The sequence below is a fragment of the Notolepis coatsorum genome (genome assembly GCF_963971535.1).
Source record: "Notolepis coatsorum genome assembly, chromosome: 16".
Classification (NCBI taxonomy): Eukaryota; Metazoa; Chordata; class Actinopteri; order Aulopiformes; family Paralepididae; genus Notolepis; species Notolepis coatsorum.
Genome location: NC_140180.1, coordinates 102,749,245 through 102,776,744, shown reverse-complemented (window position 1 = coordinate 102,776,744; position 27,500 = coordinate 102,749,245).

Below are 27,500 nucleotides of genomic sequence, written 5' to 3'. Positions count from 1 at the left end.
GGTAACTCAGATACTTCTATTCTGCATCGAACATTGTACATATGTCTATACTGAACACTGTGACCTCTATTTTTACTTCTATTTTACATGCTATACTATTTTATTTCATACTTATCTTGTCTAGCACAGTCTCTGGAGCGTAACAGTAAGAAGCATTTTGTATAAAAGTATTCTGTACTTCTGTATGACAACTATTAAAGAAACTTGAAACTTGAACTAATAAATTAATATAATTTACGTTATACTGTAAATATCTCAGTTAGGTCGTTCACACCGACAGGGCTCTGTGGTTCCGGTCCCCCAACCTAATTTTGAACCGACCGGTTCGTTCAAACAAAACAACGAATTATTGGTTCTCAGCTGGAACCAAAAAAGAGTTGTTTTTCCCTTGCAAACCATGACATCATCAGTGGGCGTGTCATATGCTAGGTTGTGAAGACAAAATAAAAAGGTCACCCTCATTTTCAATGCCATCAAGATTTTTTTACAATATAATAATAATAAAGAGTAATACCTCTATCTATATATAGCACCTTTCACACATGCCCAACGTGCCTCACAGCAAATAACATAAAATTAACATAGGCATAAAATCAGCACACAGTTGACAGAATAAAAACATTGCATGAAGTGCAGACATAAGAATAGGTATAAAAGACAATACAAGTAGTGCAACGTAGAACGTGCAGAGATAAGAATAGAGATGAAGGTAGATGCAGATGAAAGCAGCGACTGACAACAATGTCCAAGACAATGGGATTTTTTTTTTTTATTACAATTGGTTACAATTCGATTGTATGAAGTAAGCAGGTGAAATGTTGGCTGGTCAAGATAGTAGATTGTCATACAAGCCCCTCAGCATGAAATACACATTATAAGCTGATAGATCTGATAAGACAGGTTTTTGTTGCAGCAAATCTCTTAGTTTATTGTATGAACTAACCCAGGTGGCCAGCATACTCGGCCCGATTCCGGCTACCGGTCGGCACACTCGGCATATGTCCGGCACGGCACGCCAATGATGAGCCGGATCTGGCCCGGTAATGGTTGCCGTGCCAGAGCCGACTCGGCTCGCCAAAGATAAACCGGCTCTGGCCCGGCAATGGTTCCCGGGGCAGAGCCGACTCGGGCTCGCCAAAGATAAACCGGCTCTGGCCCGGCTCTGCTTGCCGGGGCAGAGCCGACTCGGGCTCGCCAAAGATAAACCGGCTCTGGCCCGGCTCTGCTTGCCGGGGAAGAGCCGACTCGGGCTCGCCAAAGATAAACCGGCTCTGGCCCGGCTCTGCTTGCCGGGGAAGAGCCGACTCGGGCTCGCCAAAGATAAACCGGCTCTGGCCCGGCTCTGCTAGCCGGGGCAGAGCCGACTCGGGCTCGCCAAAGATAAACCGGCTCTAGCCCGGCTCTGGTTGCCGGGGCAGAGCCGACTCGGGCTCGCCAAAGATAAACCGGCTCTGGCCTGGCAATGGTTGCCGTGCCAGAGCCGACTCGGGCTCGCCAAAGATAAACCGGCTCTGGCCCGGCAATGGTTGCCGGGGCAGAGCCGAAGTTTCAGTCAAGCGACGCCGCCCCCACACACAACAGCGGTGTGATTGGCAGAATCGACTGTCAATCAAAATTGTTCCGTTGAGACCACCGCAACACAACAGCAGTGTGATTGGCAGAATCGACTGTCAATCAAAATTGTTCCGTTGAGACCACCGCAACACAACCGTCAAATGAGTGAATATACAGCTGTACTGTACCCACTCTGCAGTCTGTCAATAAAGCTTTCAATCAATCAATCAATCAGACAAATGCATAGAAAAGCCCTTATTATAACCAAATAACAAAAAATTATATTATTGTTTATGAAAATGTTTTAGCCCTATGCTTGCCTATTATTTTAATGGCAACAAATAAAATAATAATAATAAAATTAATAAATAAAATGTTAGAGGAGTGGAGGGGGGGGGCAGAGCGAGGTGGGTGTTAGAGGAGTGGAGGGGGGGGGGGGGCAGAGCCTCATAAAGCTAACATTAGCTGCACTCATAGGAGCCTGCATGTTGATGTAGCTTCATAAAGCTAACATTATAGCTGCACTCATATGATGTTGATGTAGCCTCAAGCTAACATATGCTGCACTCATAGGAGCATGTTGATGTAGCCTCATAAAGCTAACAAATACTCTGGTTATGGCCTCTATAGTTAGCAGCTCATAGCTAACTAATACTGTGGTTAAGGCCTGCAGCAGCTCAGTAGCTCACATAACAACACTATATAAGGCCTTTAACCAGCAGCTCAGTAGCTAACATAACAACTGTGGTTAAGGCCTTTAACCGCAGCTCAGTACGCTAACATAACAATACTGGTTACTGATTTATTATTTACATTGAAAAGATACAGAGATAATTTGTTAAAGCTGGACCAGCACACTACACTACACGACCAAGGTACGGTGTACATGTCAAAATACTTCCCAAAGGTCAGTGAATACCACGACCACAACACAGGGAGCTCCACAAATCATGTTAAACCCAGATTCGGCTAACAGGGGAGCTAACAGGGGAGCTAAAGAGGCTAACAGGGGAGCTAACAGGGGAGCTAACAGCCGCAGCTAAAGAGGCTAACAGGGGAGCTAACAGGGGAGCTAAAGAGGCTAACAGGGGAGCTAACAGGGGAGCTAAAGAGGCTAACAGGGGAGCTAAAGAGGCTAACAGGAGAGCTAACAGGGGAGCTAAAGAGGCTAACAGGGGAGCTAACAGGGGAGCTAACAGCCGCAGCTAAAGAGGCTAACAGGGGAGCTAACAGGGGAGCTAAAGAGGCTAACAGGAGAGCTAACAGGGGAGCTAAAGAGGCTAACAGGGGAGCTAACAGGGGAGCTAACAGCCGCAGCTAAAGAGGCTAACAGGGGAGCTAAAGAGGCTAACAGGAGAGCTAACAGGGGAGCTAAAGAGGCTAACAGGAGAGCTAACAGGGGAGCTAAAGAGGCTAACAGGGGAGCTAACAGGGGAGCTAACAGCCACAGCTAAAGAGGCTAACAGGGGAGCTAACAGGGGAGCTAAAGAGGCTAACAGGGGAGCTAACAGGGGAGCTAACAGCCGCAGCTAAAGAGGCTAACAGGGGAGCTAACAGGGGAGCTAAAGAGGCTAACAGGAGAGCTAACAGGGGAGCTAAAGAGGCTAACAGGGGAGCTAACAGGGGAGCTAACAGCCGCAGCTAAAGAGGCTAACAGGGGAGCTAACAGGGGAGTTAAAGAGGCTAACAGGAGAGCTAACAGGGGAGCTAAAGAGGCTAACATGAGAGCTAACAGGGGAGCTAAAGAGGCTAACAGGGGAGCTAACAGGGGAGCTAACAGCCGCAGCTAAAAATGCTAACAGGGGAGCTAACAGGGGAGCTAAAGAGGCTAACAGGGGAGCTAACAGGGGAGCTAAAGAGGCTAACAGGGGAGCTAACAGGGGAGCTTAAGAGGCTAACAGGGGAGCTAACAGGGGAGCTAACAGCCGCAGCTAAAGAGGCTAACAGGGGAGCTAACAGGGGAGCTAAAGAGGCTAACAGGGGAGCTAACAGGGGAGCTAAAGAGGCTAACAGGGGAGCTAACAGGGGAGCTAAAGAGGCTAACAGGGGAGCTAACAGGGGAGCTAACAGCTGCAGCTAAAGAGGCTAACAGGGGAGCTAACAGGGGAGCTAAAGAGGCTAACAGGGGAGCTAACAGGGGAGTCACACAAGTATCCAAGTCACACGAGTCTCCAAGTCACACAAGTCTCCAAGTCACACGAGTCTCCAGGTCACACAAGTCTCCAAGTCACACAAGTCTCCAAGTCACATGAGTCTCCAAGTCACACAAGTCTCCAAGTCACACAAGTCACACGAGTCTCCATGTCACACAAGTCTCCAAGTCACACGAGTCTCCAAGTCACACAAGTCTCCAAGTCACACAAGTCTCCAAGTCACACAAGTCTCCAAGTCACACAAGTCACACGAGTCTCCAAGTCACAAGAGTCTCCAAGTCACACGAGTCTCCAGGTCACACAAGTCTCCAAGTCACTCGAGTCTCCAAGTCACACAAGTCTCCAAGTCACACAAGTCACACGAGTCTCCAAGTCACACAAGTCTCCAAGTCACACGAGTCTCCAAGTCACACAATTCTCCAAGTCACACAAGTCACACAAGTCTCCAAGTCACACAAGTCTCCAAGTCACACCAGTCTCCAGGTCACACAAGTCTCCAAGTCACACGAGTCTCCAAGTCACACAAGTCTCCAAGTCACACAAGTCACACGAGTCTCCAAGTCACACAAGTCTCCAAGTCACACAAGTCTCCAAGTCACACGAGTCTCCAACAATACGTGGTTAATGCCTTTAACCAGCAGCTCACTGCATATAGTGCACTTTAAAGATAATTAGATTAGTATCTTTGTGAGGTTACTTTATTATTTACATTGAAAAGATACAGAGATAATTTGTTAAAGCTGGACCAGCGCACTACACCTAGGTTAGTAAATCATAGGCCCCATCCACTCCCTCTGCTAAAGCTCCACTCCTGCACTAAAGTCGGGATTCAGTTGGACTCATATCTGCTGCGTTCCCCCCTACCTGGTGACAGTGTACATCTCATAAAGTAGGGATAATCCACCCTGCTACACAAACATCTCAAAACAAACTGGTCAGACTACTGCTTGACCTTACTTCTAGAACCCACCTCGCCCCTGCCCACGTGACAACCTAGGATGGCTTAGAGTAGACGACAGAGTACAGCAACTTGCAATGGGCCTGTCTACAAGATACATACACGACCAAGGTATGTGTACATGTCAAAATACTTCCCAAAGGTCAGTGAATACCACAACCACAACACCATGGGAGCTCCACAAATCATGTTAAACCCAGATTCGGCTCAAACAGGGACTAAACACGTTTCGCAATTATGCCACATCAATGTGGAATGCCCTACCCAAAGATGTAAAGGAATGTGAATCACTACCCACTTTCAAAACACTCTCAAAGAACACCTACGGGAGACTGCAATTCGAAACTGGCCCCTGTAAATGTCCTAACCCAACCCCCTCCAATGTACAGTAAAGTACCAAACATGGTTTTGTCAATATTCCAATGTACAGTTGTGCTTGTGCAGCTGTTTAGTCTGTGTTTTCAGTGACTACTGTAACGTTATTAGCTAACGTTGGTACCTATACTGTACCCGGAGCTGCTAACTGGCTAACGTTATGACTATGAGAGCTAACTTTTGGTACCTACTGTACCCGGAGCTGCTAACTGGCTAACGTTATGACTATGAGAGCTAACTTTTGGTACCTACTGTACCCGGAGCTGCTAACTGGCTAACGTTATGACTATGAGAGCTAACTTTTGGTACCTACTGTACCCGGAGCTGCTAACTGGCTAACGTTATGACTATGAGAGCTAACTTTTGGTACCTACTGTACCCGGAGCTGCTAACTGGCTAACGGTATGACTAGCTAACGTTGGTACCTATACTGTACCCAGAGCTGCTAACTGGCTAATGTTATGACTATGAGAGCTAACTTTTGGTACCTACTGTACCCGGAGCTGCTAACTGGCTAACGTTATGACTATGAGAGCTAACTTTTGGTACCTACTGTACCCGGAGCTGCTAACTGGCTAACGTTATGAGAGCTAACGTTGGGGTACCTACTGTACCCGGAGCTGCTAACTGGCTATCATTCAGGTGGGGCTTATAGTGTGAAAAGTATGCTAACCCTACTGTCATGCAATAATAAACTAACCTACGCTGTAACACGCAACACTTTGATGAATATTGTTACTCAGCTGATAGAGTTGTAATAAAATATATAATTTCATTGTTGCAAATACTGTTACAGTGCTGGATCTCATCAATGAGATGAACGCAGAAGACGGCTCAAGAACAACTACTTCAAGTGGTCGTAAGTGATGAATACATTTTTTTTATTGTGTGTGTGACTGTGTATATATATACTTTTTAATCTGGGACATCATTTCAAAGAGTCATCCTGTAATGCCCTCTCTCTCTCTCTCTCTCTCTCTCTCTCTCTCTCTCTCTCAGTCTACATAACCACCATGCCCCTAGTCAGTCTACACCACCACCATGCCCCTAGTCAGTCTACACCACCACCATGCCCCTAGTCAGTCTACACCACCAACCTGCCCCTAGTCAGTCTACACCACCACCATGCCCCTAGTCAGTCTACACCACCATGCCCCTAGTCAGTCTACACCACCATGCCCCTAGTCAGTCTACACCACCACCATGCCCCTAGTCAGTCTACACCACCACCATGCCCCTAGTCAGTCTACACCACCATGCCCCTAGTCAGTCTACACCACCATGCCCCTAGTCAGTCTACACCACCACCATGCCCCTAGTCAGTATACACCACCATGCCCCTAGTCAGTCTACACCACCACCATGCCCCTAGTCAGTCTACACCAACCTGCCCCTAGTCAGTCTACACCACCATGCTCCTAGTCAGTCTACACCACCACCATGCCCCTAGTCAGTCTACACCACCACCATGCCCCTAGTCAGTCTACACCACCACCATGCCCCTAGTCAGTCTACACCACCATGCCCCTAGTCAGTCTACACCATAATGCCCCTAGTCAGTCTACACCACCACCATGCCCCTAGTCAGTCTACACCACCACCATGCCCCTAGTCAGTCTACACCACCATGCCCCTAGTCAGTCTACACCACCACCATGCCCCTAGTCAGTATACACCACCATGCCCCTAGTCAGTCTACACCACCACCATGCCCCTAGTCTGTCTACACCACCACCATGCCCCTAGTCAGTCTACACCACCACCATGCCCCTAGTCAGTCTACACCACCACCATGCCCCTAGTAAGTCTGCATGACCACCATGCCCCTAGTCAGTATACACCACCACCATGCCCCTAGTCAGTCTACACCACCATGCCCCTAGTCAGTCTACACCACCACCAAGCCCCTAGTCAGTCTACACCACCACCATGCCCCTAGTCAGTCTACACCACCATGCTCCTAGTCAGTCTACACCACCACCATGCCCATAGTCAGTCTACACCACCACCATGCCCCTAGTCAGTCTACACCACCACCATGCCCCTAGTCAGTATACACCACCATGCCCCTAGTCAGTCTACACCACCATGCCCCTAGTCAGTCTACACCACCATGCCCCTAGTCAGTCTACACCAACCTGCCCCTAGTCAGTCTACACCACCACCATGCCCCTAGTCAGTCTACACTACCACCATGCCCCTAGTCAGTCTACACCACCACCATGCCCCTAGTCAGTCTACACCACCACCATGCCCCTAGTCAGTCTACACCACCATGCCCCTAGTCAGTCTACACCACCATGCCCCTAGTCAGTCTACACCACCACCATGCCCCTAGTCAGTATACACCACCATGCCCCTAGTCAGTCTACACCACCACCATGCCCCTAGTCAGTCTACACCACCACCATGCCCCTAGTCAGTCTACACCACCATGCCCCTAGTCAGTCTACACCACCATGCCCCTAGTCAGTCTACACCACCATGCCCCTAGTCAGTCTACACCACCATGCCCCTAGTCAGTCTACACCACCATGCCCCTAGTCAGTCTACACCACCATGCCCCTAGGCAGTCTACACCAACCTGCCCCTAGTCAGATATGCTTACTTTTGGTTAGGCCTCCAAATTAAGATAATCTGGACAAACCTGTCAGATTTTCTGATTTATATGTAGACCGGTTTGAGTTTATTGTAGTGATGTTACTGTGTTTCCAAATCTCAGATATTAACTTGTTAAGTGTTTGTTTTTTACAGCTATTCTCCGTGAGATTTTAACTACTGTGGCAATGACTAATCAAATGATAAAGGAAATGCACACCTTACTGCAAAAAAATGGTGCAGCAGCAGCAACACTTGTCCCAGATGGCCTTCCATTTACGATGTTACCACTTTCCACCCTGGATGACCTGAGAACCCTTGATGAGCGCATTGCACAGGAGGATGTTTATAAGCTAAAATTGGTAGGTGAAAATGTATATTTGAGGAATTGACATTTGCTGAGACTTTTGACCTATGGCCCCCTTTTTTTTATCTACTTTTTTTCTCTCATTCTATTTATTATTATATATTTGGTTACTTGATCATGATTAGGGCTACTTCTACGTACTAGGCCTTGTGCTTTTTCTTCTTTTTTTTGCTATCATGAATATGATCAGTTTCCAATTGTCTACCTATGGTGGTAATGTTCTTATGTTGGTCCACCACTCCTGAATGAAGTGTAGAGGAAACTAAACAATTTTGTCTTTCAGATCCTTTACTTGGCGATGGCTGCGGGATTGACTGTTAAAGAAACTGTTTGGAGGACTATGGCGAAACTAGTGACAAACCAGCTGGCCAAGAAAATTAACTGGCGTGGGGCAAATGGCAAGCAGGCCTTCGAGCCACTTGCAATTAAAGATGTTTTCCTGAGTAAGTTTTGCTTTATTATTATATGGTTTCTTAATCTTCTAAAGGAATAGTTCAACATTTTGGGTAATATGCTTATTTGCTTTCTTGACCAGAGTTGAGGAGATTGATACCATTCATGTCTGTATACTTTAAATATGAATTAGCACGGAAATGTACGTGGATTCACGTGGATCACATTTTCAGGCCGGAAAAATCACATCCTTGATTTATTTGAGCTCTGAGCAGATGTAAATCGAATGCCTTTCATCACTCTGACCGACTCTCAAAACACTTATAGTTGGATGAGTATCAAGAAAGAATTAAAAGAAAAGTTAATGGAAGTTTCTTTGTCTTTTTTTAGGGTCCGTGAAACTCAATGCGGGCACTAAAAGTGCATCTGATGCAGATGTAGAGCGCTATACTAAAAGGTGGCTTCAGCTCTCAGCAGATAGAGATGGAGGAAGGAGAGAGCGGGCCTTGAGACAAGTTCATTCTTAGTAAGTTGTGGTCTGTCTGTCTACGTTTACATACTTACTGAATGTTGAAGTCATTAAAACTACATTTTAACCACTCCACAGATTTCATGTTGGCAAACTAGTGTTTGCAAGTCAGGACATCTACTTTGTGCATGACACAAATAATCTTTCCAATAATTGTTTACAGACAGATTATTTCACTTATAATAGCCTACACTATCACAATTTATTGATTTATCACAGTGAAGACTGTATTGAAAACTCCACCCTGGTGACACCAGTGTACCGCTCTGTAGAAACATCAAACTCTCAAGCATGAGGTACAGAAGCCAACCTAGACATAACCAAGAAGCAGATGGAGAAATGTCACCACCTTCATTCTCAAAATCGACTTGAGAGCGAAAGAGTCCATTAGTCCAACTGCAGCCCTTCACAGTAGGCAAGACTAGAGGAGGCGGTTACAGGTGTTGCACAATCTGGTTGCAAAGAAGAAAAGATAAGGTCCTACCGTTAGTGTTTGAGCCAGGATGACTTGGGAGGGGTCCGATGACCCCCTTTAAATTTTTTAGGGGGACACTGAGATATTTGATGCATTTTCTTTGTCCCTTTCCTCTCCCACCTTCCTCTTCCCTGGGAACAGTTCAATCTATACAAATAAAATGTGTTCATTCATTCAAATGGAGTGTTTATAATATATATATAATTTAGAAGATTTTCATGTTTTTTTCTTAAGGCACAATCACATCCCTGAACTAACTATCTGTCCCCTCCCCCTACTTTTCTCTATCTATCTTTCTATCTATCCAGGAGCGGGAATCAAACCGGGAACCTCCGGATAAAGACGACTGCTCTACCGACCAAACCACTGTCGTATACACATGCAAACACAGTAAATCCCCCAGCCATCCCTAAGTAAAGGATCTGAAAGACAAAATTGTTTAGTTTCCTCTACACTTCATTCAGGAGTGGTGGACCAACATAAGAACATTACCACTATAGGTAGACAACATTTTGAACTGATCATATTCATGCTTACAGTCTTCTCCAGAGAGAGACAAGAAGATGTATACCAGTCTCGTATCTGCATTGAGTAGAAATCTATCTGGCTTAGCACAATGAATGGAAGCAGACATGACTGTGTATAGCCTTCGGGAGAGGTGTTAGTTGGACAATGCCTAGGCTAACCAGTCATGCCCGCTTCCATTCATTGTGCTAAGCTAGGCTAACATGCAGCCAGATAGCTTTCTACTCGACGCACAGAGAGGAGACTGGTATCCATCTTCTTCTCTCTCTCTGGAGAAGACTGTAAGCTAATTTCACAAAATGTTGGGAGTTTTAAGTGAAAGTATGGGTACCGTCTCAAAATTGTACTCAAGTAAAACACACGAGTAAAAGTCTACTAAAGTTTCTACTTTTAAATGTACTTAGTTAAAAGTACAAATTTTTTTTCTGACTGTCTATTCTTCTCATAGCAGTGTTTAATCAAAGATCCCCGCCTTCTATAGTCTTGCACAAGGACCAATCCGCAAACCTAATACTAAAGTAAAGTACAAATGTACTTTTGACTAATTGCACTTTGTTCTTTACACCCATGTTGGGTGTATGGACTATTTTATTTTGTTACATGTTTTGTTAATTATCTCAAGGCCTGTTTTATGGTAATAAATGTTTACTAATGTTCACAGAGAGAGAGAGAATACATTATTCTATATGTATGTTGGTGTAGGTATATTTACATAATGAGCAATAATGGATATTCAATTTTTTTTTTTTAAGGTAATGTAATTACCACCATAGGTAGAAAAAATTTGAAACTGATCATTCATGCTTACGGTCATCTCCAGAGAGAGAGGATGAGATATATACCAGTCTCCTTATGTGCATTTGAGTAATCTATCTGTACTATGATTTATTGTGATGTTGATTTGATTAAACCTCATTTTGGGTGTAATGGCCCAGTAAAGTCATTAATGTGATTAATGTGATATTTCTTTGTTAATAAATGTTTAAATATCTATTCAAGTTGTAATTTTTTACTGGAAAAAGTAGCATTGTTACTTTACTTGATATTTGAGCTTCACTGCAGAATGATGTATATTGTGTACAATGTGCACATACACTGAGAATATATTTCAGTGAGGTAGGAGACAGCATGTAAACTTCTGAATTTTTCAATGAGGGACATGCCAATACTGAATTGGTAAAGGGAAGGGTCCTTAAATATGTGGCATTGTATTACTAATCAACCATTTCCTACTGTATTTCCGGTAATGTACGGTCATAGGCAGATAGTGGAGTAGCTCTGGCAGATGGGTACACAGTAAATTCCGCTGACTCAAACTGAGTACATTTCACTCAAACTGAGTAAAATATCTTTACTCAGTTTGAGTCAAATGTACTCTGCGGAATTTACTGTGTAGTACCAGTATTGCATTGGCAGTGTCGGCTAGGCTTCGGGCAACCAGACCTGGCCCAGTGTGTTTGGGCCGCATCTGGGCTGCTTTAGGCAACCGGACGTTCACCGCTTCCGGCAACCCCGGACCTGGCCCAGTGTACTCGGGCCGGAATCGGCCAGTCAGTCATTGCCGCCTACTTGGCCGACTCTGGCAACCGGACTTGGGCCGATTAATTTCTTCCGGCCTGCCGGATACAGGCCATTAATGGGCCGGAACTTTTTGGCCACCTGGGAAGCAGGTGACATGTTGGCTGGTCAGGTATTTAAAGCCAGCCGTTGCTCAAATGCTCTTCACATTCCATGACACTGTGTTTGTCCCAGGGACTGCCGTCCTGGGCTATATTGCACGGCAACTTCTTCGTCACTGACTCACTCACTCAGACACTCTTCTTGTCCTCTTCCTCCCCTCTCTCAATCTCCCTCCCTCCCTCCCTCCCTCCCTCCCTCCCTCCCTCCCTCCCTCCCTCCCTCCCTCCCTCCCTCCCTCCCTCCCTCCCTCCCTCCCTCCCTCCACTTTCGCCCCCCCTGTATTTCTGGTGGAGCTGGTCATTCTGGAAGTAGAATGGCTGAGAGGCGCTTTCACATTTTTACATCACTCCTTTCAACTGTTTTGCTTCATTGACCGGCTGGAGTTGTGTGTGTGTGTGTGTGTGTGTGTGTGTGTGTGTGTGTGTGTGTGTGTGTGTGTGTGTGTGTGTGTGTGTGTGTGTGTGTGTGTGTGTGTGTGTGTGTGTGTGTGTGTGTGTGTGCGTGCGTGCGTGCGTGCGTGTGTGTGTGTGTGTGTGTGTGTGTGTGTGTGTGTGTGTGTGTGTGTGTGTGTGTGTGTGTGTGTGTGTGTGTGTGTGTGTGTGTGTGTGTGTGTGTGTGTGTGTGTGTGTGTGTGTGTGTGTGTGTGTGTGTGTGCGTGTGTGTGTGTGTGTGTGTGCGTGTGTGTGTGTGTGTGTGTGTGTGGTGTGTGTGTGTGTGTGTGTGTGTGTGTGTCTGTGGGGGCCACTCGTGTTTAATGGCACATATAACCTCTCAGGGAGTCACCATAGTAAAAGTGATGGGAGGAGAGGGTGCCTTTAACGTGCATGCACACACACACACACACACACACACACACACACACACACATGTATACACACACAGACATGTCACACACACACACATGTATACACACACATGTATACACAAACACAGAAACATACGCGGCCACACAAAAAGGTACCTTGGAGGTCATCTGGTCCGTTAAACACGCTCACAAAACAGGTTCTCACATACCGGTACACACACAAGGCCAGGAGGCATGTTACTGTATTGATCCAAACTGAAATGATTCCATCATGGCTCTACTGCACTTCACCATCCAGCTGTCTGTCTCCTTCTCTCCCAACGTACAGCTGAGCCCCGTGGTTTCAATGAGGAACGATGACGGAACGATGAGGGAACCGTTACGATGAGGGAAAGATGACCAAACTGTAGGACAAATGTAGGAACAACACATGTTGGGTCAGAGAGAAAGTACAATTCAAAAGTGTTGTAGAATGTCAAAGCATCCCTTTAACTTGGGACTATTTATTTTATTTACATTTTTTTCACGATTGCATACCCAAAGTAATTAGCTATTTATTATACTTTATACTTATATCACATGCAAGAGTCTGGTATCTTTTGAAAGGTAACATTCTGAAGTTTCTTACACAATAAGGAAACATCACTTTGAGCGCTAATGTAATAGAGTAACAGAGGTTTGAACACACTGAAGTAAAAGTTTTGTGTATACTCACATTTCTTTTTACTGGTTGCCAGATGCCTGTTTTTAAGAAGTTAAACAACCTGGGAACCCGTGCCAGTTGTCTGCTTGTCTCTCTGCACTAGAGTCTCACAGTCAAACCTTAAATGTGCAAAGCTGCAGATATATTAGAAAATATTATATATTATAATGCGAGGCCCTGTGCGAGATTGAAACGCGAGGCCCCCCCCCCCCCCCCCCCTAAAGGTAAAAAAATAACACACCTCAGAACACATCTCAGAACACAGCTCAGAACACAGAACACATGCAGAACACAGCACAGAACACAGCTCAGCACACAGCTCAGAACACAGCTCAGAACACAGAACACATGCAGAACACAGCACAGAACACAGCTCAGCACACAGCTCAGAACACAGCTCAGAACACAGGACACCTCAGAACACATGCAGAACACAGCTCAGCACACAGCTCAGAACACAGCTCAGAACACAGAACACAGCTCAGCACACAGCTCAGAACACAGCTCATAACACAGAACACAGCTCAGAACACATCTCAGAACACAGCTCAGAACAGAGAACACATGCAGAACACAGCTCAGCACACAGCTCAGAACACAGGACTAGGTACAGACTCAGCGAGCACAGCCTAGCCATCGAGAAAGGCCGCCATAGGCAGACCTGGCTCCCAAGCGAAGACAGACTATGCACCCACTGCACACAAGATGAGGTGGAAACCGAGCTCCACTTCTTAACAACCTGCCCACTATACCAAGACATCAGAGACATATACTTCCCACAAATTGCAAACACCCAAAGAGACTTTGAAAACATGGACAATAACTCAAAACTCCCATACGTACTGGGAGAAATACAAGAATGTGCAAACACAGCAGCCAGATTTGTGAGCTGCTGTGACAAGAAAAGGACATCCAATGGAATACAACCACCAAAGACTGTACAAGAAATTCCTTCTGTAATGTACTGATTTCTTTTGTTTTATCTGTTTGATTGTTTTGTTTTGTTTGGCTTTGGCAATGTAAACGTATGTTTCCCATGTCAATAAAGCCCATTTGAATTGAATTGAGAGAGAGAGAGATAGAGAGAGAGAGAGAGAGAGAGAGAGAGAGAGAGAGAGAGAGAGAGAGAGAGAGAGAGAGAGAGAGAGAGAGAGAGAGAGAGAGAGAGAGAGAGAGAGAGGTGAAAATGTGACAAGGATAATAACAGGTATTGGAGGTGAACTGAATCCATCATTTGTGACGTGCGTTTGTTTTCCCCTCTCTCACCTGGTGATGATGGCCAGGTGGGGTGGAGCCATGCAGGCCGCCATGAAGAGGACCACGTTCTCGTGCCTCGTCTGTCTGTAGTTCATCACCTCCTTCTTAAAAAGCTTCAGGTGGTCCTGGTTGTTGCCATGCCTAGTTAGCTAGCGTTAGCTAACGCTAGTTAGCCTTTAGCTAAGCTACTAGCCGACATGGCTAGCCCGACTGAACCACACGTTAGCACTCGATAGCTAGCGTTAGCTAACGCTAGTTAGCCTTTAGCTAAGCTACTAGCCGACATGGCTAGCCCGACTGAACCACACGTTAGCACTCGCTAACGTAGCTAATGCTAGTTAGCCTTTAGCTAAGCTACTAGCCGACATGGCTAGCCCGACTGAACCACACGTTAGCACTCGATAGCTAGCGTTAGCTAACGCTAGTTAGCCTTTAGCTAAGCTACTAGCCGACATGGCTATCCCGACTGAACCACACGTTAGCACTCGATATTATAATGTAGCTAAAGCTAACTAGCTGTCCCTGCCTTTAGCTAAGCCGACATGGCTAGCCTGACTGAACTTTCTAACATGCAACAACTTTCATCTTCAGTCCATCTGCCGAACGACCGTCCTCTTCGTCTTGGCTGGCATAACCTCCAATGCTGCACGCGCGAAATAGTCGGACGCAGCTGACGCACGCCGGCCGACTGTACACATGTAACCCCTCCCTTCGTTGAAACCAATAGTATATCTGCTGCAGAGCCTCAGAGCTCCAATAGTGTATCTGCAGAGCCGCAGAGCCAGGAACAAGTCAGACACATTCTACAAACGTGTCTAATGTGAAATATATAAGCATATAAGCAAAACTAGTTTTTAGGTCTGTGATGAAAAAGGGCCTCGCGGGAAGGGGGGCCTCGCAAAAAAAAAATTAAAAATAATAGAAAATAATACAAAAATAATTTTATTTATATTTTTTTTTTGCGATGCCCCCCTTCCCGCGAGGCCCTGTGCGACCGCACTGCTTGCACACCCCCTGAGGTGGCCCTGAGTATATGTGTCCTACTGGTTGTCCCTTTTCTTGTGACATGAATTGACCTATTTTGCAGCTAAAACTGCACATTATTTCTGTTCCCCCAGGAGGAATGGCAATTTCTGCACTTCTGTCATACTTTGGAATTCTGGGGAAATTATTTAAATTTTTGGAAAGAATTCCTCCCGAATATTTCTGTAATTTTCACATTGTTTTAGGAAGTGTAGTTCTGTCTCTACGACTCCCTCATCACAAAGACAGCACAACCTCTCCTCTCTGGGCAGCCAGGTCTGTCTGTGTCTGCCCTTCTCTATCGCCAAACCATGGTCACTCAGTCTGTACCTTGTCAGATTCTTTCTTAGATTCTTATCAGTTACTGTGCTGAGGTAGTCTGCCACAGTATACTGTCTGTTTAGGGCCAAATATGTTTCTAATTTGTGTTGTGATTGTGTGAGTTGATTCCAATACGTAATGTATTTATCTTTTTCTTTGGTTATAATTTGGTTAGGTCTAATCTTCTGAGGCTGGCTAGGGTTTGTGATGTCAGAGTGTGAGATGTCAGCCAGTTTCATTATGAGTTGACAAAAGGGGCTCTTTGTAGGTCTCTTTCTCTCTCTCTATATGTTTGTTTGTTTGTTTGTTTGTTTGTTTATTTACACATATAAAAACAGTTACATATATAATACAATATAGTCCACAAGGGATGTGTAGGAGAATTGCCTAAAAACCCTCAAGGGGCTTGCATGTGGCATTCACCAGGAAGCAAAACTACATTATATCAAGATAAATATAAAATATAAGATAAAATATAAGATAAAATCCCCCCCCCCCTGAACAAACAAACACACACAAGCAGGCCTACATAGACACCGAAGTGGGCACCCCATGCCATACGATTTCTGGTATAGAGAAAACAATCAATGACAGTAAGAATATATAATAAAACGAAAATACAATAACAAAATACATCAAGCCATCAGACTACAGTTTGTAAAGGAAGTCCATATGGGAAATATTGGTGATCTAGGAGATGAGATTTCAGTGCTCTTTTGAATTTCAGAAAAGAAAATTCCAAAATATGTGGAGGCAAAGAGTTCCATAACTTTGACCCTCGGTAGAGCAAACAAAACTGAGATTGGGAAGTGCGTGAAAAGGGTGGTCTTAGCAAACAGGAACTACGTGTGGGGTAATTATGAATTTGGTGATTGTGGGCAAACATGTCATGAAAAAAAGGGGGAAGGGCTCTGTTTAAAGAACTATGCACAAATAAACCAGTCTGAAGATGATTCACTTGATAAACACTGAGGATACCTAACTTATGGAATAGAGGCTGAGAAGAATGACTTCGATGTACACAGCTGATTATTTTTAGAGCTCGTTTCTGCAGACGGTATATGGGCTCAAGTTTGGTCTGATGCGTACTACCCCAAACTAAATTACAGTAGTTGATATATGGGTAAACCATAGAGTAATATAACATTGTGGCAACCTCGGTGCTCAGCAAGTGACGTGTTTTTCCAAGAATACCAATACTCTTGGCCATTTTTGTAGTTATGGCTGTGATATGAGGTTTCCATGATAGGGATTCATCAAGCAGAACACCAAGGAATCGTGTAAAACACACCCTAGCTATGGGGATGTCATTGATCACTACTTTAGATGAAGAGTTAAAAATCACAGATTTGAGACCAAAAAAAATGAAATTCGTTTTTTTAATGTTTAGTGATAATTTGTTGCATTTAAACCAAATTGATAGTTTGTTAAGTTCTTCATTTATGACCCTAATGATGGTATCAGGATCTTTATGTGAATAGAATACACACGTGTCATCTGCAAATAAAATTTTCGACAGCCTGTCTGAGACGTTAGGGAGGTCATTGATATATAACAAAAATAACAAAGGCCCAATAATTGAACCTTGGGGCAGACCGCAAAGTAAAGGAAGAAAAGGAGAATTTGTCCCATTATAGGATACAGACTGACGTCTATCTTTAAGGTAACTGGTGAACCATAGCAGTGCATTGTTTTTTATTCCAAGATGTGAGAGCTTCTGCAGGAGGATATTGTGATTGACTGTATCAAATGCCTTTGATAAGTCTAAAAAAATACCTATAGTGTTTTCCTTTCTGTCTTTAGCTTTGTATATTTCATTAATTAGATGTGTTATTGCCATATATGTTGCATGTTTCTTTCTGAACCCGTACTGGTGAGTGTAAATAATATTGTGCTTATTAAGATGTTCAATTAATCTTTTATAGACCAGCTTTTCAAGTATTTTTGACAAGGTAGGAAGGATGGATATAGGTCTGTAATGGTTGAAGACGGCTGGGTCATCATCTTTATAAATAGGGATGATCTTAGCTATTTTAAGTTCCAGTGGGACGATTCCCTTCTCCAGTGATGTATTAAAAATATGACATAATGGCTTCACAATGGATTCTTGAATGGATATCAGTAATCTGCCTCCAATACCATCATAACCCGGAGAAGAGTCCCCCAGGTTGATCAAGATCTCCCGAACCTCATCCTCTGTAACCGGCAAGAAGTTAAAACTGTCATTGATTGGAGGATTCATAAACTGAAGGGGACTATGGTTACTAAATGGAATCTTTGCAGCCAGTGTTGGACCAACTTCTGAGAAAAAGTTATTAAAGTTATTGGCAATTAATTGCGGGTCAGTGATAATAACCCCATCAACCTTAAATTCATTAGGCAACTGATTACGTTTATTTTTTTTGTTGAGGATAGAGTTAATTGTTCTCCATAAGAGAGTCATGTTATTTTTGTTTTTAGATAATTCCATATTGTAGTAATGCTTTTTAGCTCCTCTGATAATGTGGTTTAATTTATTTCTATAGTTCCTAAATTGAGCAAGATAAAATGGAGTGGGATTGAGAAGATATTTTTTATACAATCTACGTTTAGTATTTAGGGATTTGATAATAGCTGGGGTTATCCATGGTTTGATCAGTTTATGATGAGGCTTGGGAGATGCCTGTACAAGGGGAAAACATAGGTCATAGGCCTGGGAGATACGTTCAGAAAACAAAGTAAAAGACTTTTGTGCATCAACAGAGTGGAGGATATCTGTCCATGGATACTCGCCAACCACTAGTCCAAACCTGGTCAAACTAGCTTCATTAAAGCGTCTCTTATATTTAGGATATAGCATAGTTGGAGACTTTTCATGTTCCCTATATAATATGAGAAAGATTGGACAATGATCAGCAATATCCATGCACAGAACTCCTGATTTCATGCTCTTATCCAACACATTAGTAAAGATATTGTCAATCAGAGTGGCAGATGTCTCCGTCACTCTGGTTGGTACTGCAATCATAGGATGAAAGTAGTGGGAATACATTGTGTCAATAAACTCCTTAGTTGAGTTATCATTCTTATGGTTTATAAAATTGATATTTAGGTCACCCATTAAATAGCATTTTTTCCCTTCTTTGGAAATGACATCCAGAACATTTGTTAGATCAGCATTGAATGCAGACAAGCTAAAGCTGGGAGGTCTATAAATACATGCAATAATGGCCTGGTGGGTTTCAACAAACACAGCCTCAGCAGAAAGGGTTAAATACTTTTCGATGTCATGCCTTTCTTTATACACCATGTTCGGATTGAGATATAGAGAAACACCCCCACCCTTTTGGCCTTCTCTGCATCTATGAATATGCTTATAGTTATTGAATTCATACAAATCAGCATTGTCTTTAGACAGCCATGTTTCAGTAAGCCCTATTACACTAAAAGAGAAGTCAAGGTTAGTCAAACAAAGGCATAAAGTATCATAGTTTTTTGGCAGGCTGCGGACATTGATATGGATGAGGGAAAAGTCACTCCTAGTATTTTGAGGGTCAACAGTGGAATTGAATTCGTTCACACTGAAGTAATCAGATATTCCAGAGACTTGTTTAATTTGAGCAAAACAATGTGTGTCAGGGTCATTATTGAATAAAAGGTTTGATGTTGATGAGTCCCGAGATTCACTTTCTGACTGAAGCAACGTAGTGGGCGGGTCCTTCAAAAGTTAATTTACTTGATCATATGGGTTGGAGTTAGAGTTTACATGTAATGAACCAGAGACAGATGTAGGGAAGGTTTGGAGATGAGCGCCAAATTGGTTGTGTGAGGAAGATGACATGATAGATCATTAAAAGGGGTCATCATAGCATGGTAGGTTCCCACTGACTTTCACTCGTGTTGTGTGGTTGGAATCACCCCCTGAGGCTTTCGTGGTTTGATCACCAGTCTGTCATAGTTAATGACGGCATACTTTCCTTCATCCCTTGCCTGTTTCATTGCTGGAATGAGGTCAGCTCTCTTCTTCCTTAACAAGTCAGAGAAGTCCTCATTTACATAAATTAAGGTGTTCTTGAGGTGAGCTCTCGCCTTGGCAAGTATGAGGTCTTTATCCTTGAACCTCAGGAGTTTCACAACAATTGGTCTTGCTTTATCAGTGTTCTGTTTCACACTCCCAGTGCGGTGGGCTCTTTCGATTTCGATGAACTTTGGATCAATTTCCAGTTTGTTTTTTAGGAATTCTCTGACCATCTGCTCAGTATCTGACCAGGATTCATACACATTTTCCTGAGTCAGACCATCAATAATTACATTGTTTCTTCGACTCTGATTTTCCAGATAGTCCATTTTGGATATGATGTCTTTGCTTTCCGGGGTCATACCCTGAGTGGGCAGGGACTGGAATGACTGGAGCTGTGATTCAAATGAGCCAAGTTTCTTCTCCATCACTCTCAAGTCATCAATTTGGGCTTGAGAGAACTGAAGGCTGGACTTGACCTCATGTACCTCTTTCATAATGCCATCAATTCTAGTGGTTGTCGATTCCATGATGAGCTTGGTAAAGGACATGAAGTTTGACTCTTGCCTGTTAAGCATTTCCACATAGAATAATTTCTGTTGATCCATCATTTCTTTCACATTTTCCATAGAGACATAGTCCTCATCTTGAGTAGAGATGTTTTGTCTTGTTTTGATCTTGCGAGGGGACATGCTTACCCTCTGTAGAAGTTGGTATGAGGATTTTGACAATGGATAGAAGACAGTCAGGTAGGTTGGATGGTGGTAGAACAGTAGGCCCGGATTCTTAATCCATCAAAAATCTCTTTCGGTGTTAGTCATCCACACTTCAGCAACTCTTCTCTATATATGGCTTTAAAATATGATAAAAATAGCTTTGTATGCTTTGAAAAAAGTATTTAAAAGAGTCCAGAATCACAATAAAACATTTGGATGGCTTGTAGCCAAAAATTGCATGCTGCTGCTAGACAGGAAACAGGAAGTGATGTCATCAATGAATGAATAATTTAGAATGTGGGCTGAGCTGTATCATGCCCAGCCTCGGGCAGCGCTATTATTTAAGAATATGTTGACTGTATGCCCAGCCTCGGGCAGCGCTATTATTTAAGAATATGTTGACTGTATAAAAAAATAAAATAAAAATACAAATATATATATTATTATATTCATTTTTTTATTTTTTATTTTTTACCTTTAGAGGGGGGGGGGGCTCGCGTTTAAATTTCGCACAGGGCCTCGCATTTCTCCCAGGCGGCCCTGTGTGCACAATCCACAAACATACTGTGTTCGAGCCAATCAGCAATACCAACTGAGTCAAGTTACCCCGCACCCATATCAAAAAAGTATGATGGGGCTCTATGGAGAAACCATGACACTCCCCTGACTAAAAGTAGTTTCAAACAAAAACGTCTGGATGTCATTTTGCCAAATCAGCTTGTGAGTGTGAGTCTTTCACCTTTTACATATCTAGCTTTGCCATGGATTGATTGTTTAGATCGCTAGCATGGTTAACAAATGCAAATATATTGTAGTCTGCCCTGTTGTTCTGACCAGGATTATGTTCCTCTTGCCCCCTGGGCCTTGATGCGCGTGATCACTGAGTCTGACATATACAGCGGACAGGTCTATACTATTCTTTTCCCTAAATATTACAGTTGGATATGTATGTGGAGGATGGTCAAGGTACAGTATCTGAACTAGTGACACTGACCGTGAAACGTGATACGATTAACATCAGTAGCCTCAATAAAATATAGATACCGTGAGCCCTCCAGTGCCCAGAGAAGAAGAGAGGAAGAGAGGAGGACAACCGGGACAGAAGGACGGAGGTGATGTGATGAATGAATAGTTAATCTACTGCATAGTAGTTACCGTTGGAGCAGAGTGGTACTAGTGTGACTACTTTGGACGATAGTAACGTTTGCTGTAGAGTTAACGTCAGATACTCCCACCTCTCACATTCATTAGGGGAAGGTGAATAGACTATTCAGGTGTTTGGTAATTGGACTGCATTTATATAGCGCTTTTATCCAAAGTGCTTTACAATTTGTTCCTCACATTCACACACACATTCATTCACACACCGACGGCGGAGGTGACCATGCAAGGTGCCAACCTGCTCATCAGGAGCAATTCGGGGTTAAGTGTCTTGCTCAAGGAGACTTCGGCACGCTGCCCGGGAGGAGCGGGAATAGAACTGGGAACCTCCGGATGACCAGACGACTGCTCTACCTCCCAAGCCACTGCCTTACATTCACCCATTCACTCACACAGGTCATCGGGAGCGAATAGGGGTTTAGTGTCTTGCTCAAGGACACTGTGTCGTGCTGCGGGGAGGAGTCCAGAATCAAACCGGGAACCTTCAGATTACCAGACGACCGCTCTACCTCCTGACCCACTGACAACATAACAACATAAAAGCCTCATTTTGAGAAATACGCTTTTTGTTATAACCCCCTCCTGAAAACACCAGCTGGTCTGACACTTTTGAAGGACACAACTCTGCTAGCACTCTCCTGCAGACAATACCATCCTGGATGACAGGATGTGACCCCAGCCTTCCGCTAACCTTCAAGGAGGTTCAATCTGCTACCTGCTCTCTGTGCTGCACAAACCACCCAGTGTCGGCCTCCAGAACACAGATGTACATTTCTATTGACATCTCTCATCTAGTTAGCCAAGGTTAGCTCTGCTTGAAATAGTTTTCCTTTTTCCATCCCCATTCGTAATTAAAAGACAACGCAGAAGCCAGTATTGGTCTAATCATATACCACAAAGTGATGCAGCATCAAAGTTCAAACGCTCCTGTCCCCTCCACCTCTGACAAGTGATACAGCATCAAGCGCCCCTGTCCCCTCCACCTCTGACAAGTGATGCGGCATCAAGCGCCCCTGTCCCCTCCACCTCTGACAAGTGATGCGGCATCAAGCGCCCCTGTCCCCTCCACCTCTGACAAGTGATGGGGCATCAAGCGCCCCTGTCCCCTCCACCTCAGAAAAGTGATGCAGCATCAAGCGCTCCTATCCTATCCCCCTCAGACAAGTGATGCAGCATCAAGCGCTCCTATCCTATCCACATCAGACAAGTGATGCAGCATCAAGCGCCCCTGTCCCCTCAACCTCAGACAAGTGATGCAGCGTCAAGCGCTCCCATCCCCTCCACCTCAGCATCAGTCAGCTATAGAGCATCTGTTTTAACTGATAAGGTAAACAGTTTGTTCTCAAATAAAAAAACACTTTTACTGTGTTCACATCATTCACACAGTGGCTGGTGGGGATTGGCTGTGATGCAAAGGGGCCCCGGATAGAATCTTGCCCAGGGCACCAGATTGGTCAGGGTCGGCCTTTTCTGCTGAGAGCCGGGAGAGAAAAGAACAGAGCTTTGACATCAAGTTCCTTTCATCATACACACATATACACACACACACACACACACACACACACACACACACACACACACACACACACACACACACACACACACACACACACACACACACACACACACACACACACACACACACACACACATATACTCGCACACACACACACACACACACATATACACGCACACACACACACATATACACGCACACACACACACATATACACACACACACATATACACACACACACACACACATATACACGCACACACACATATACACACACATACACACACACACACATATACACACACACACAGTCTCTCCATCTCTCTCCCCCCCTCTCTCTCTCTCTCTCTCTCTCTCTCTCTCTCTCTCTCTCTCTCTCTCTCTCTCTCTCTCTCTATCTGTATCTCTCTTATTTACTGTTACATCAAGTGATGCCTTTCGGGCTTAACTTTCATAACACACGTGCGCACACACACACGCACACACACACACACACACACTCTCTCTCTCTCTCTCTCTCTCTCTTTCTCGCTCTCTCTCATTGTTCCCACATCTATCCATTTCATTTTCTCGACTTGAGTTCATCATCATTAACATTCTGCTAACTGCTTCTCCTTGTTCGCAGTATGAAGAAATGTTCATACTGTGATTTAGTATTGAACACACTTTTGACATTGTTTTCAGTAAGACTTGTCTTATTTTGGACTCTCTTGTTGTCCAATGTCTCTAGTTTAGGGGTGTAACGTTGCATGGTGCTAGAGGGCACAGTACAGAAGGTCATTTTATAGAATAGAATAGAATAGAATAGAATAGAATAGAATAGAAATACTTTTATTATCCCGAGGGAAATTTGACACTGCAAATCGCTCAACATTAAACATTTAGACAGAACAGGTCACGAATAAGAATAACAAAACAAATCAAATTGCAAGGCTCCCCCTCTCCGCCACCCTCGCTAGGGAGTCCAGCTCCACCCCAACCATGGTACTGGCCTTTCTGACCAGCTTATCCAGCCTGTTTGTGTCCCCCGCTCTCAGTCTGCTGCCCCAGCAGGTCACAGCGTACAAGAAGGCGCCCGCCACCACCGACTCATAGAACATCCTCAACATCCTTGTACAGACATTGAAGGATCAAAAATATTTACAAAATAAATGGTGTCAGTCACGTTGGAAGAGCTACAGTGATCATCCATCCACACAGTTCATCCATCCACACTCACATCATCATCATCCACCATCATCATCCACTCTCACATCATCATCATCCACGCTCACATCATCCATGCTGTTCATCATCCACTCTCACATCATCCACACTCACATCATCCACACTCACATCATCCACACTCACATCATCCACACTCACATCATCCACTCTCACATCATCCACACTCACATCATCCACGCTGTTCATCATCCACACTCACATCATCCACTCTCACATCATCCACTCTCACATCATCCACACTCACATCATCCACACTCACATCATCCACACTCACATTATCCATGCTGTTCATCATCCACACTCACATCATCCACTCTCACATCATCCACACTCACATCATCCACTCTCACATCATCCACACTCACATCATCCACTCTCACATCATCCACACTCACATCATCCACACTCACATCATCCACACTCACATCATCCACTCTCACATCATCCATGCTGTTCATCATCCACACTCACATCATCCACACTCACATCATCCACACTCACATCATCCACTCTCACATCATCCACACTCACATCATCCACTCACACATCATCCACTCTCACATCATCCATGCTGTTCATCATCCACACTCACATCATCCACGCTCACATCATCCACACTCACATCATCCACGCTCACATCATCCACACTCACATCATCCACTCTCACATCATCCACTCTCACATCATCCATGCTGTTCATCATCCACACTCACATCATCCATGCTGTTCATCATCCACACTCACATCATCCACGCTCACATCATCCACACTCACATCATCCACCATCATCATCCACACTGACATCATCCACCATCATCATCCACACTGACATCATCCACACTGACATCATCCACCATCATCATCCACACTGACATCATCCACACTGACATCATCCACCATCATCATCACACTGACATCATCCACACTCACATCATCCACCATCATCATCCACACTGACATCATCCACACTGACATCATCCACCATCATCATCCACACTCACATCATCCACACTCACATCATCCACACTCACATCATCCACACTCACATCATCCACACTCACATCATCCACACTCACATCATCCATGCTGCTGGGCTCATTGGATCTCAGTTGGTCTCAGCTTCACAGTAACATACATCTGCAGAAATAGATGTAGCACAGGGGTGGCCAACCCGCGGCTCGCGAGCCGCATGCGGCTCTTTGCCCGTCAATGTGCGGCTCTTCCATCCATAAAAAAAATAAAAAAAAAATAAAAAAAAAAATTTTTTTAATTTTTTTTTTTACTTTTTTTTTTTTTTTTTTTTTTATGTCACTCATTCCATAAGGACGTAGAATAAACATTTACATTTTTTTTTAAATGGTCCATTTGCATGTTCTTGGTATCTGAATCTAGGGACATATATGGATCAGTGTCAGAAATAGTGTGTCTGTTACTAGGCTTGAGAAAATTGTAATGAACCAAAGGAGAATATCAATTCTATTTAAAAAAATAATTATCTTTGACTGTAAATAACACCATGCTAAAATTGACCAGACCTGAAAAATCTAAGCAAATGAATAAAGGGAAGATGATTAAACAGAAGGTTTTGTAGATACAGTACTGAATTCTGCCATCTTTTTTATAATGTACATTTCTCCACCATTTTTCATCATATTGCAACACCGTTTTTTGCAAGACGTTCACAGAAAGGTAGAGAAACTAACTGCGTTCTGTCTTATGGCAATAACGTTCAGGTTTGTGGGAGATAATCCCAAAAAATAAGAGAAATTAAAAAGTTAATCCAGAAGTCAGATGATTGACAGGGGCTGGTGTGAGCTGGGTAGGGTAGTTTTTCGAAATTTGAAAGCCCTGAGTCTCTTCCTTCAAAAGACACTCACTTTTGGCTGTGCCACTTCCTCCTGTCAATATGCGCCGGTTTCCGACTCAATGCCCTGAGATTTCTATAATCTTATATTTCACTAATAACAGTTAAAATAATTGGTAAACAAACATAATGCTGAAAATATACACTTTTACTGTATATCTCGGGCTTAAGAGGTTAACCCTGTGAGGCCCAAATTAAAAAGAAATTAGCAACTTCAGAGGCCAGAGGGTGGGACATATAAACACATTTACTATCAAATAGCATTGTGAGGCTGAACAACAGGACCAATTGACTATACATGTGCTTAAAGGGGAACTATCTTATAAATGGCTTTTTTCAGTGTTTACCATTGTTTCTTAGCTATGTGGACTTATATTAATAGGATATATGTCTCTAATTCTCATATTGGCGAATTCTTCCAATTCTCCTCTCACAATATTCACCCTCACTGAACTGAGTCATCTGAAAATGTGCATATCTGTGATGTCAGAGATTTCTCAGCTGCATAATAATGTGGCAGTTGATGTGGCAGTTGGCACCAGGCCACACAGTGGTTGGAGCCCAGCCTCAAAACGGCTTAAGATCTTGAGGTAGAAAAATGCGGTTTTTAGTACTTGATTAGAAATACAAAACAATGCATTTTAAAAAAAATAAAACCTAGGTGTTCCATAGACTCACAGGAATTGTGTAAAAGTGCCCAAATAGTGAAAGAAATAGTAAAATAGTTCCCCTTTAAATTTTTTTAAATAAACATTATTTTTTTAAATGGCTAAAAGTGATTTTGTAATTTTGCAACGTGGGTCTCACAGGGTACTTTTAACCCTGTGAGGCCCAAATAAAAAAGACATTAGCAACTTCAGAGGCCAGAGGGTGAGACCTATAAACACATGAAGGGTGCCGTGACTGAAAAAAAACGCTGGTATATGGTGTGGCTCTTTGTGGTACCACAGTCATTTTTTTTGTGGCTCTTAGTCTCTGACTGGTTGGCCACCCCTGATGTAGCATAACACTTTAAAAGCTGAGTCCAAATTAAACGCTGAGTCCATTTTACTGGCCGGATATATCTAAATGTTTTGACAAATAAAGGCCGGCCTCAATTGGAAGCTAAATTAATAGTTTTTTCTGCGGTTGCCACGGGTGCAGTTTGTTTCATCATCATTTGCCTCGATAAGTCAGTGCTGAGTAAAACTCAGGCAGCAGCAAACATGTTCCCATTCTCTCTCTCTCTCTCTCTCTCTCTCTCTCTCTCTCTCTCTCTCTCTCTCTCTCTCTCTCTCTCCCCGGCTATTTGAGCTTGATGCAC